Below are 10,473 nucleotides of genomic sequence, written 5' to 3' on the forward strand. Positions count from 1 at the left end.
AAGCCGGTCAGCCTGATGTGTGCCTGCCATAGTGTTGTTGATGGCATGTTCCAAGCCATCTGTAATAGTCACGATATAGATACACTCTGGCTTCAAATTTTCACAGGGAGATGTCACTGGTCACATCACACTCATACTTGGCTTTGCCCAAGACCCCTTTCCCATCTTAGTAGGCTCCTTGTCAATTCTTCAACAGCTCCTATGTTTGTATATCAGCTGGCAGTGAATTTGCTGAAACACACGTACATGCATGTACACACATGAAATTCTGGTTCTGCTTGAAATACAGGAGACTAAACAGAGCTTCCTGTTTTTTGACCACCACATCTCAGCAACAGCCAAACAAGACCATGGAATTATATTTTCTAAGCCCAGAAGAGATTTGAGGTTCAGAACAGCCAGAGAAGCCACTGTCTTAGGAAGAGTAGGTCTCACCAAGAGAGGTCAAGCTCTGGTTTGCTTGGAGCAGACACGGGTGTCACACTGAAGATGAACGTGGGCTGTCCAGGGGACACTGAAGATGAACGTGGGCTGTCCAGCGTCCACAGATCCAGGGGACACTGAAGATGAACGTGGGCTGTCCAGTGTCCACAGATCCAGGGGACACTGAAGATGAACGTGGGCTGTCCAGCGTCCCCAGATCCAGGGGACACTGAAGATGAACGTGGGCTGTCCAGCGTCCCCAGATCCAGGGGACACTGAAGATGAACGTTGGCTGTCCAGCGGCCACAGATCCAGGGGCATTTTGTCTACCTGAAGATTCTTCCAACCCCCTATTATTTACACAGTAGTGGCGATACCCCTGAGGAATGGGTCCCTGTGCTGCAGCCTCCAAGGGAAAGACATTAAATAGGCCTCAGTCTTTTCCCTTCCCCGGGCCCTCCCAAAAAAAAAAGAGCTTTAATTTCTCAAGCCAGAGCAACACACTTGGTGGCACTCGGAGTCCTGGTGAAAAATTTCACTATAGCCAGGTCACAATAGCCAAAAATTCTCATCCATTGTGGCAGAAAACCGTTCCCATGCCAAAGGGGCACAGTTCCTGTGAAAATGACCTCCATGAAGTCAGAGCACACTGTCTGCACTGCCACAAAAGAATAGTCCCGAGGGGACAGGTTCGTGTGGAGAGAGACTCTTTGTGGCACAGAGAAAAATCCTGAAACTGTGAGAGGACACAAGACAAATCAGGCCCCCTCCAAACACAGACTAGCACCCCCAGGACCTAGAGCTTGGGAAGGGATCCCAGCAGCCATAGGCTATACACAGTTCCTGCCTAGGTTGTCTGTCTTAGCTACGTATATGGATCATGAGGCAATTTGGTAAATAAAACTATCTCAAAAACACAAAAAAAGCAAAAATAAATCCCAGGGCTGGAGAGATGGCTCAGCAGTTAAGAGCACTGGCTGCTCTTCAGAGGACCTGAGTTCTATAATCAGCAACCACATTGGTGGCTCACAACCATCTTTAGTGGGATCTGATGCCCTCTTCTGGCATGCAGGCATAATGCAGACAGAGCTCTCATACCAAAAAGCCGCATAAATAAAATTATAAAGCCCAAAAAACAAATCATCACAAAAATAATAAAATAATTAGAAAGCAAGGTCTGACCGAGCCAGGATTAGGATGTGACTGCTAAAAGTATGTCACTCCAGTCAGACCCCATGAGGAGTAAAACAGCGCTTTTCCTTGAGAAGTCCTGACATCTTATTTCCTCATCTGCTGCTGAATGTTAGCTGTGAAAATTCCTACCCATTGTAGAGGAATAATTTTTAATTCCTGCTGTCTTGGTAGGTTTTAATTCTGACCTTTGCTTTTTCCCCCTTGATGGTGGCTTTTCACCCTTAATATTCAGAAAACTCCATGACTAGGTGATGTTTGAGTGCATACACATGTATGTATATATGTCTATATGTATATGCTTGTGTATATATATGTATATATAGGTACACATATATGTCAGTAAGAACTTCAGTCCCCCAGTTATACTTTTAGGCACCAAGCCTAAACCTTCACACTTCACAGCCACCGAGACAAATAGAGTCGTGGACCATATAACAATGGTTTATGATATGATGGTAGTCATAAGAGATTCCAATGAAGCTGAAGTTTTTCTGTTGCCTGGTGACTTTGTAGCCATGGTAACGTTGTAGCACATTACTCTTTGGTCTGCTGCAATGTTGGCATAAACACACCTACCCTGTTGCCAGCTGTACAAAAGTGCAGCACATGCAATTATGTTCCGTTCGCCGTACTCCGTAGTGATAGCACATGACGGCGTGACTGGTTTATGGATTGACTGCGCCGTTCTTTAATCAATGTTTTAGAGTGTACTTTTACTTATAAATGGAAAGTTTCGTGCAGAATAGCCTGCACTGTGTTGCCAACTCAGCCGCACAGATCACGTTTTCACCGACAGTCCTGGTGGGACGCCATGGCGGTGCAGAGAGAAGAGCCTCAACCTTCAGGTTTGTGTAAGTGCACCTGGATGCCTGCTAGACAATGAACTTGCCTAGTGACCCGTTTCTTAGCATCCAGGCCCTTTGTTGATTGACACAGGACTTTAGAAGGGCATTATCCATAGACATCTTTAAGAAAGGGCACATGTCTAAAAAGCCCTCACCCATCACTTCTCCGTGGCTCCTCTTGGCCATCTGTGTCACCTCCCAGACTCCCCACAGGCAGCTGACAGTTCTCTCATCTGCTCTTCTCTGTCTCCCATGTTGAGAGACTCGCAGTAGGGAAATGGCAGGTACAGCTTCTCTCGGACATCTGTGCTGGCTGATGGAGCCCCACAGACAGAGGATGAACGGATGAATCTGCAGAGAGGAGCTCATGCATATCGCCAGACATGCTTCCATATTGACCATGCTTGCTGAGGGGGTTCTGGCTTCATCTCTGTGGAGGGTCACATGGCCACAGAGGTAATTTGATTGCCCTTATCATTCTCATTGCAGGTCTTCAGAGTTTGTCTCAGTCCAACCATTTCTACCCGTTAGAAAAATCTCAAACCACAAACCATGCACCAAAGCCCCAGAAGTGCGTGCTACCTTTAGGCACAATGTTAATGCAGAAATTTGTCATTGTGATCTATAAGAATTTGTTCTGATTATTCAAGAGTATTGAAACAACTCATTTAATCTGGAAAAGATCTAGGAAAACAATGCTTAGACTGGATTCTTCTTTAAATCTACCCGCAGGTAATCAGGCATCATTAGTAAAGTTAAAAAAACAAAACAAAACCAGTATTGTTCTTGCCTGGGTGCAAGTTTGTTTGCTGGCTATGCTATGAGAAAATACCAGGTTGAACCTGGGAACGTATCTCCAGGGATTTTTATACAGAGGGGTTTGTGTATGCCCTGTCCTCTGCTGTTTCCTGAGAAAATGCAGCCATTTTTACCTGGAGCGTTGTTCCCAGTCTTCTAAGATTCTCTTCTCACCCTGAGGCAAGAACACCTTGACTGCCTTCTTTGGCTTCAAACAGGCTAAGCCAATTGCTTCTCACCTGCCCTTCCTGACCCTTCATGCTCACTCCCCACCCCTGATCAGAAGTTCTTCATGCTCATGCAAAGACCCTGTTCCCTCCAGGGGATGCCACTAATTCAGCTTCCACTATCTACTCCTTCTGGATTTACTTCCTTCTGTCCTTGATGATAACAACCTCCTGTAATTTAGTATACCCTTTCTATTGTTTTATTTTTTGAAAAATCCATACATGTATAAAAATATATATGGATCATACCTACCCATTCCCTCCCCCAACTCCCCACAAGAACCCCCAACACATCTCCCTTATAACTTTATGTCCTATTTCCTTTCATCTTTCTGTCCTTCCGTCCTTCCTTCCTCCCTCCCTCCCTCCCTCCCTCCCTCCCTCCCTTCCTTCCTTCCTTCCTACCTTCCTGCCTTCCTGCCTTTTTTTATTAGCACACTGAATCCAACTAGTGCTGTAAAAGACACATAGCTCATTCATGGGGGTGGGGCACATGCACAACCAAGAGCAACGACAGCAGCCTGTATTCTTTGTTGGGGCGAGGGGGACTCTAAGGCCTCCTTTACAAACAGCTCACATGGAGATAGTCCATATCTGTGTAGTTGGACTTTCCTTGGGCGCTCTCTTGCACTCTGAATTCCTCCTACTACTTCCTCTCTCTGACCGGAAGTCCTGGTCTAGCTACTGACAGTTCAGTATTTTATTGCACCAAACACATCGGTACCTCTTCACCCAGTATGCAAATATCCCACAACACATCTGGACTGGAATTTTTGTTTAATATCTCACAGTTTCCAGTAGGAGCATTGCCCACCCATGCAGGGTAATTTCATTTAAACTGTATTTATTATTCTGCTGAAGGCTGTATCTCTGGAATCCCACACTAAGCAATTTATTTATTCATGGGTATTTTATCTTCTACCTTTCATGCTGTTTTAGTTTCTTGGTTTGCCTATGTCTGACGTGTATTCTTTCTCTCCCAGGATGTAATTTTAATGCATCCTTTCAATCACTTTGTCTCTGCCCTCGTCCTATTACTTCAATTCAGTTCTTTATGGTGGTTTTCACATTGTTCTCAAGCCGCACTCTTGTGTACTACATAAAGGAATTTTAAGTCTTGAGCCTTGCTCTGTTTGGTATGAGGTAGGGTGTGTATTTCCCATGCCTCTGGGTTCCCTGAGGAAGACTTTTCCCTCCAGACTCTTAGACCCTAGACCCCTCCCATTGCTCCCCTTAGAGAAATGAATAATTGAACCATTGGCCAGGTTTGCTTTTTGGTCAGAGGACAATTGACTATCTCCCCAACAATGCCTTTGTTCTCCTTTAAGGCTTTGTTGGATGCCTTAAAACTAGGTAAGAAACAAGAGTAAGCCCCTACCCTTCCGAATAGTCTCCTCTTCAATGCTTTTGATAGCAACACAATTACACTAATGATGTGCTGATAATAATGAAGGTAATAATAGCTAGTGTTTATTGTATACTAATTGTAATGTGTAATTAATTGTTTTATGTGCATTATTCTACTATCCTCAACAACTCTTGCTGTTCTTATGTTGTGGCTTCCAGCATCAAGGACAAGAACAATTGTAATCTCTTCCCCCAACCCACAGTGAAAAGAGATTTTAGTAGCTAGCTAACTCACTCTATTCTACACAATGTAGAGGGACAGAATTTATACTCTGGTCTTCCTGGTCTCAAACCCATTCTTATACACATCATAATTCTTTATTGGTTGTTTGGGAATTTCACATCCTGTACCCCAATCCCACTCTGCTCCCAGTCCCTTCATGTCTACCCCTCACCATACAGTAGCCCTCCCAAAAACAATTTCCTGAAAAATAATGAAAACACCACCACCTGGCACCTTCATCTTTCCCTCCTCTCCAACACCTCTCCATCCATCCTAGTACCTTTAGGTGCTGTGGTGTGTCACACAGTGTAGCCTTTTGTCCAATGAGCCACATCCAATGAGTCAATGGTTGGATTCAAAGCTCCTGGATCGCCATCATCACGGACCCTCACCGAAACTCCTTTCAGATACCCTGCTGTTGCCCCGAATCATAGAGCTCCTTCTGCTATTGTTCCACAGGACCAGTCTCTTCACGTGCTCCAGCAGGTCATAGATAGTAGATATTACGGTGGGCCAACCCAAGGCCCAGGATGTGGGCGTGGGTGGTAGCTGAGCTTGTCCGTCCAGAACGCTAAAGCTGTCCCCCTCAGTCGAGGGGCAGGTGGTGATGGGTGGGACCATCTCTGGAAGGAAGGGGCAGCTCTCTGGCTTCAGTGTTCAGTGAGGGGCAGGGACAGCTATGCCAGGGCCAAAGAAGGGTGGGGCCGGCTTAGCATGACCCTCAGATTTCACCACACATGGTTCCTATGTGCCTGTGCCCCCCTTTGACCTATGGTAACATGGGCCACGAATGTCAACACAGATCCTGGCTGTGGTAGGACCAAGGTCCCAGACATGGTCCCTGGCAGCAGCCTGGCTCAGACATCACCGTGGCCCTAAGTGGCATGCAGGCCATCCAGATCAGCCTGTTCTTCACCGCCTTCGCTTCTTCAGTTCCACAGCACGCAAACTGGTCCACTTCTCTCTCACCCATTTCTCCTCCACATATTTGCTCATCAAAATGGCACCTGCCTTGTGGTGCCGAGCAGGCCTGTGGATTCTTTCAGTCAGTCTGAACTGTGAGAACCCAGGCTGGCCTGTGGGTCGCTTTCACCCGTCTGGCCCAAGTGGTACTAGGTGAGCCTGTCAAATCCATTCTTAAATTGTTATGCCGGTTCCTGGGGTGACTATCTTCCTCCTACCTCACTGGTATATCTGTTCCCATGCCACTTCCTGACCACACCTTTCCGAGTTCCCAACAGCAGCTCAGAGATCCCACCCGCTGTCCCCTAACTAAATGTTACCATCTTCATTTGATAAAGAACTGGGACTGGAGAAATGACACCGCGGTTAAGAATGCTTACTGCTCTTCCAGAGACCCAAGGTCAGTTCTCACCATTCAGGGAGGGTAGCTCGTCACTAGCTATAACTCCAGTTCCAGTAGATCCAGCGCCCTCCTCTAACTGAGGTCACCTGCACGTATGTAAGGCCCGGGAAGGCTCAGTAATTCGTCTCGGGTAATACAGTAAGTGCTGGTACTAGATGCTGAGTGCAGAATGACCTGACTAAATTCTCCTGGCTCCTGTCATTGTGCCTAGGGACGAAATCGGGATACACAGCCCACATCTAGCCAGTGTTGCCAGCAACTTTCTGTGTCTTTAGATCACCTCTCAGTGCTTCCTATGAGTGGCAAAGAGGTGGTCCAACTTATCCTTAAGGACCTTTCTGTGCGGCAACTTCCTGTAGAGGACTATAAAGGAAAATGGGGTATGTACATCAAAATATCTATGTCTAAAGCAGCCAGACCCTTTCCCAGTATCTCCTGAGGATGACTCCTGAGCACTGTTCAGATGCCATGTCCAGACGACACTTTCCGATGCCGTGCTCTTGACCAGAGTCCCCTAAGCCTCTCCAAGGGCTCCTAAAAGAACAGAGGGCTTTTTTCTGGCCCAGGGACAATTCATGCTTCACTTCACTGCCTTGGCTGTGGGGAGTTGTTTGCCCCAACTTGCTCACTAAAAATTCGGGTGCTTTCAAAAGACTTCATAAAAATCTTTCAACCAAGCAAATGCTAATTCATCCTTTATCTGTTGGAAATCACCATGCTCTGGGCAGGAGGAGCCCAGCCACCCCATTTATGAAGAGTTTAATGGGACAAAGACAAGATTTGCCTGGTGACCTCATGGTTGTAGGTGAAGATGATATGAGGTCACACCATTCAAAGCCACACTAAGACCTACTTTTTGGGCAATGACATTATCACACCCCAGAAACTGCCCAATGGTCTGAGTGATGGGAGCTCAAGATGCTCTCCTGACCAATAGCGATCAGTAGAAGCATCATAGAAGCCTCGGGCGAGCGAGACCTGCAGAGGCAAAACTGGCACTATGACCAAGTCACAGCCATCTCACGCCTAAGTCTGAGATGCCTAGGCCTGGCTTCTGCTCAGCCCAGTTCAGCTGGCACCCGGGATTTGTCATTTCCTCCATGGGCCTTCTGGCAGGTTTCCAATCTGAGCCTTATCTATAAAATGGAATGAGAAAGCTTACCTCCTAAGGCTATTTGGAGAATTAAGTAAGATCAGATATATAAAAAAGACTGTAAAAGGGCTATGCACAGCATTTGGCTCATGATGATTAGCAAATATCAGGTCCCTGCTTCCCATTGTTCTAGGAACTGTCAGTAGCAGAAAAAGAACAATGGACTTATTTTTCCTTTGACAATAACATGTTCCTATGCAACAAGAATTGAAGGAGGCGGGAGGGATAAATGACATAAGGATGGTTTAAAAATCACAAAAAAAACATGTTATTTTATGTTTACTTAAAATACTATATATATATATATATATATACACACACACACACACACACACACATACACACACAAAGACATGTGATTTCAAAGAAAAGTTATGACACTTTGGGTAATAATACCCCCATCAAAAAAACCATAGACCATCTAACAAAAACCCAACACCAGGCATAGGACACCTCTCTTACAATTGTTGGTGTGGAAAGCCTAAAAATCTTCTAAAACAATATGTTATCACCAATGTCCTTGGTGGCTTCCTAGAACTTGAAGGTAAGACTCTATTGATGAAGATGCCACACGTTTTGGACATAGGACTTCGAGGACTTGAGTTGGAACTGACCTGAGAGCCTCTCCCCTGAGGACTCTCTAACAGAAGGTGCTATGTAAGCTGCCAAGGGAGAAAAGCACTACCTAACTATATAGCTTATGAGCCACAACAATGACCATCCTGGCAAGATAACCCCAAGGGAGCAAGGGTAGCACTTATATCTTCAGGGTAACTAACAGCTACCTAAATGGACTTAAGGCTCCCTCATTTGGAGGCAAGTCATGCCTAGTACTGTAAACCCAGCCAAGCCCATATGGCTGGAGAGGTCATGAACCCTCAGGGAGAACCTACTGCAGCCAATGTTCAAAACTAATGTCCAAGTGCAATCTGAATAGTTACCTTTCTAGCCACAGGTGAGAGAAGCCCTCACTTCTCATCAAAGAAGCTCTTTTTACAGTAGAAGGTTGTGACCATAGAAACCCACAACTGGTTAAAATGTAGATAATATGACCATAGTGTGCCTAAGCCAAATTGATACATCTACAACAGCACCCCTATACCCAAAGTTGAGGGGACATCACAGAAGACAGGACATTTCTAATGATTCTTCAGTTTCTATAGAACCTATTCTTCTGATTTATCAATTTGAATGGCTCAAAACTGTACATTTTTTACTTTTTTTTAGTAATTCACCTATTTTAATGAAATCAGATGACATCAAACAGACATGAACAGATAGCTGCAGGTATCTGCATACCAACGTTCACAGTGGCGCAGCTCACAGAAGCCCAGGTAGTACACACAAGCATCCATCAATGAATGTGTGAATGAACAGAAATTGGCATTTCAGTGGGGTAGACAATTTATTCAACTTTAAAAAGTGAAGGAAATTCTAACACATGCTACAACACAGGTGAGCCTTGAGGACACTGTGCCAGAGAAATAAGAGACAAATACTGTATGATGTCTTCCCTCTATGATGTTCCTTATATAGTCAAAATCATACAGACATGTAGAATGGTGGTTTCCAAGAGCCAGGTAGGGGGACAGGACATTATTTGTTTACTACATATAGGGTTAATTCTGGAAAATGAAAATGTGCCACAGTATTAGTGGCACAGTATTAGTGATGATTGTGCAACCATGGAAAGACCCTAGTGCCCCACTTAATCCTACTGAGGTGTACATGCAAAAAGTGTTGGGCTGGTGAATTTTAGGTTATGTGTGTTTTGCCATGATTTACAAATCTGATTATTGGTTCACATATTTGACTTACTCCATGGAATGGTGAAATATAACAGCAGCACAGATTCTAAAATAGAACAGATCTACCTCCTATACCTCTAAACCAGACACATGGTCACCTAGATTACCTGGACCTCACTGCTTTAAATTCCCAGTTCTCCAATGATCTCACTTATATCTGTCCCATCTCATTTACTCCCTGTGGTGGTTTGAATAGGTATGCATCCCCATGGACTCATGTGTTTGAATGCTTGACCCAAAGTGGCACTATTAGGAGGTGTGGCCTTGTTGGAAGAAGTGTGTCGCTGTGGGGGTAGGCTTTGAGGTCTCCTGTATGCTCAAGCTATGCCCAGTATGGTAGATAGTTCACTTCCCATTGCCTGCAGATCAAGATGTAGAACTCTCAGCTCCTTCTCCAACACCATTGCCTGTCTGTATGTCTCCATATTCCCTGTCATGATAATAATGGACTAAACCTCTGAAACTAAAGCTAGCCTCAATTGCTGTGGGAAAATGGTCTTGTACCCTGTAAAGATTTGTCACTTGTATTGGTTTAATAAAATGCTGACTGGCCAGTAGCCAGGCAGGAAATATAGGTGGAGTGACCAGAATAGAAGAATTCTGGGAAGAGGAAAGGCTTAGTCTGCAGTCATCACCCAGATGCAGAGGACACAAGATGAGAATGCCTCACTGATAAAAGGTACCACGCCCTGTGACTAACACAGACAAGAATTACAGATTAATGTAAGATCTAAGAGTTAATTAATATGAAGCCTGAGATAATAGGCCAATCCGTTTATAATTAATGTAAGCCTCTGTGTGTTTCTTTGGGATTAATGGCTGTGAGACTGGACAGGACAGAGACCTCTGTCAACACTCAATTACAGGCTTTCCTTTATAAAAGTTGCCAAGGTCATGGTGTCCCTTCACAACAATTGAAACCCCTAGCTAAGATACTCCCTAATGACCAACTCAGCCTTGGAAACTGTTGCCACCATTTTGGGGACAGGGACAAAGCTCTTTTGTGACAAACATCTGGAAATTCTATGA

The sequence above is a fragment of the Microtus pennsylvanicus genome, chromosome 7 (assembly GCF_037038515.1).
Source record: "Microtus pennsylvanicus isolate mMicPen1 chromosome 7, mMicPen1.hap1, whole genome shotgun sequence".
Classification (NCBI taxonomy): Eukaryota; Metazoa; Chordata; class Mammalia; order Rodentia; family Cricetidae; genus Microtus; species Microtus pennsylvanicus.